Source organism: Palaemon carinicauda, chromosome 22, assembly GCF_036898095.1.
Source record: "Palaemon carinicauda isolate YSFRI2023 chromosome 22, ASM3689809v2, whole genome shotgun sequence".
Lineage (NCBI taxonomy): Eukaryota > Metazoa > Arthropoda > Malacostraca > Decapoda > Palaemonidae > Palaemon > Palaemon carinicauda.
The window spans coordinates 100,637,931-100,640,976 of NC_090746.1; the positions used below are offsets into that span (position 1 = coordinate 100,637,931).

At 36.9% G+C, this 3,046-nt stretch overlaps 1 protein-coding gene across 1 annotated transcript in view; it reads left to right on the forward strand.

Moving 5' to 3' along the window:
• Positions 1-3,046, forward strand: part of LOC137615990 (clumping factor A-like) — a 17,401-nt gene that overhangs the window by 13,232 nt on the left and 1,123 nt on the right. The window lies entirely within an intron of this gene.

Consider the following 3,046-nt stretch of genomic DNA (forward strand, 5'->3'; position numbering starts at 1 on the left):
TTATTGTTGTTAGTGTTGTTGTTGTTGTTGTTATAAATGAATTCGAATACATTCTACTAGAACATAAACAACCATTTTCTGAGAGCGTCGAAAGTTATACAGTACACTATTTAATCAGTGTCTGCAAGTTCACTGGATGCTTCAAAACTTGATGGACGGATTTCAATATAATTATGGGGAAAGCAGTTGATTAAACGTGGATACTCTCTCTCTCTCTCTCTCTCTCTCTCTCTCTCTCTCTCAGTGTATCTTTCTTGTCGAGACGTTGCTTCATAATACTAAATTGGTAAGATACAGGTTACATTAAGCTAAGTGTACTACTACTACTACTACTACTACTACTACTACTACTACTACTACTACTACTACTACTACTACAATAATAATAATAATAATAATAATAATAATAATAAAGTGTGTGGGTATATGTGAGTGTGATTATAATATACTGAACGGTGAGACCGTGCCAAGGAATTGCATATCTCTCTCTCTCTCTCTCTCTCTCTCTCTCTCTCCCCCCATAAACCTCTGTATCTGTGCGCCTCGTCGAGAGCCACGTTATGAATGATTCATGAGAAGAAACTTCGACTTAATGATAATAAATAGAGGCATGTCGAGTTTGACGTTCGTGAATATGATGTATTTCTGGCTTATAATTACACACACACACACACACACACACACACACACTATATATATATATATATATATATCAAGTAAGATCAACCGCCAGGCTCCACAAGGCACTAGAGGAGTTGGAAGACCACAGGCCTATATGGCTGAGGACTATTGAAGCGTGAAGTAGGATGTGATGTATGGAGAAGTATTGAATGAAAAGCTCAAGATAAAGACGATTGGGGAAATCTAACCGAGGTCCTTTACTTCAATAAGAGTAGGAGGAGATGATGATGATGATGATGATATATATATATATATATATATATACACACACTGGCTAAGTCGTATGTCACTGTCGTTGCAAGTTTCCTGGTCCAGGGTTCGATTCCCGGCCGGTCAGAAGCTATTGTCTTTGAGTGGTTACACCTGGGGCTCTGATCCCCTGGTCGGTAAGAGAATCCAGACATTAATGTATCAAAATATATGGCTTATTTGAATATATACATAGCCCAACATACATACATACACAGACACAACAATAATAACAGCAACAACAACAACGACTTCAGCCGTTTCTCGTCCACTGCAAGACAAAAGCTTCAGACATGTCCTTATTCATGTCTGGGGTTTGGACAGTTTTCATCATCACGCTGGCCAACTGTGGATTGGTGATGGTGGGAGAAATTTGTCTGAACCTAGTCTCCCAGCAATACCAATTCGCAGTGGCTAGCGTGGTGATGAAAACTGGCCAAACCCCAGACGTGACTAAAGACATATCTGAGGACTTTGTCCTGCTTTAAAGTATAAACGGCTGCTTTTTGTTGTTGTTGTTATATAAAAAGTAGTGTGTACCCGGAAAAGGGTACATCACATGGGTACAAAGTTAATATACAATTACCAAGATATTCAGGATTTTAAATACATACAAAAATTAACTCCAGTCTCTCTCTCTCTCTCTCTCTCTCTCTCTCTCTCTCTCAGAACCTTAACCTCTCTTGAGAAATAAATAACAATGTTAATTCAACTCATCTAACTCTCTCTCTCACTTTAAAATCCAAAACTTCTTAAAAAGACCAGTTTTTAAAAGCAGCAGTTTTTCATGAGTATATAAATAAATAATAAAGGGGAACTATCATAACAAACGGGAGATTACACTCGGATATTAACTTCAGAAATGAGGTCAAAGATTTTTGTTTTTATTCTATACTTAAAGTCTGTTTTGCAAATCAACAAACAGGAGGAAACGAAGTACTATTCTCTTGATTAAAGGTACCTACGCTTACGTTAATAAAACCAATGGAGAGAGAGAGAGAGAGAGAGAGAGAGAGAGAGAGAGAGACTCAGGAGCCTAAAATGTCAATCAGAAGAAAGAGGGAGGGAGACACACACACAGACATATATATATATATATATATACACATATATACATATATATATATATATACATATATATATAATATATATATACATAGAGAGAGAGAGAGAGAGAGAGAGAGAGAGAGAGAAAAAAAAATCAGGAATCAAAATATATATTAATCAGAAGAAAAAAGTAATCTAGGCATTCAAGCAGAAAAAACCATACTGAAAAGAGAGAGAGAGAGAGAGAGAGAGAGAGAGAGAGAGACTCAGGAAGCATAATACAGATACATATTAATCGAAGAAAAAAGTAATCTAATGATGCAAGCAGAACAAAGCATCCTGAGAGAGAGAGAGAGAGGAGAGAGAGAGAGAGAGAGAGAGAGAATTTAGCACAAACACTTACCAAGACTGCTACTTCATCATTAAAGCGCTATTATGCTAATGAACGGGATTTTAACAGCCGCAATCTCTGTTCTAATAAGATTACCTATCCGGGAGGGGAAGCAATAAGCCCAAGAGAGAGAGAGAGGAGAGAGAGAGAGAGAGAGAGAGAGATTATCAACTACGCAGGCGCACACGTACGCTTACTTATTCATACGTACCAATACATTATTCACGATATACGCTGCTTCTTACGGGGTGGCTAGAAGGTTGTGGATTACCACGTGTGTGTGTGTGTGTTTGTGTGAATATATATATATATATATACTATATATATTGATATTTATATATATATATATTAATGTATATATATATATGTGTGTGTGTGTGTATTTCCATGTATAATGTGTGCACGTCGCAAAATCAAGAGTCAAATCTACATACATTTTACTTGCTTTGGAACTCTCTACCTTCCCCAGCGAGTAGAATATGACAGTAACTTTGAGTCTTTCGTGGTCTTAACGAGTTTAAATTTCTATGATTTGTGTTTAATATTTGTCCCGTCATTTTGGGCTACAGTCAATAAATAAAGTATCATCCATTCAACCAATTCAAGAGAGAGAGAGAGAGAGGAGACGAGAGAGAGAGAGAGAAAGTTTGGTCAAAATCTCGGGGAAAATTGAGTTTG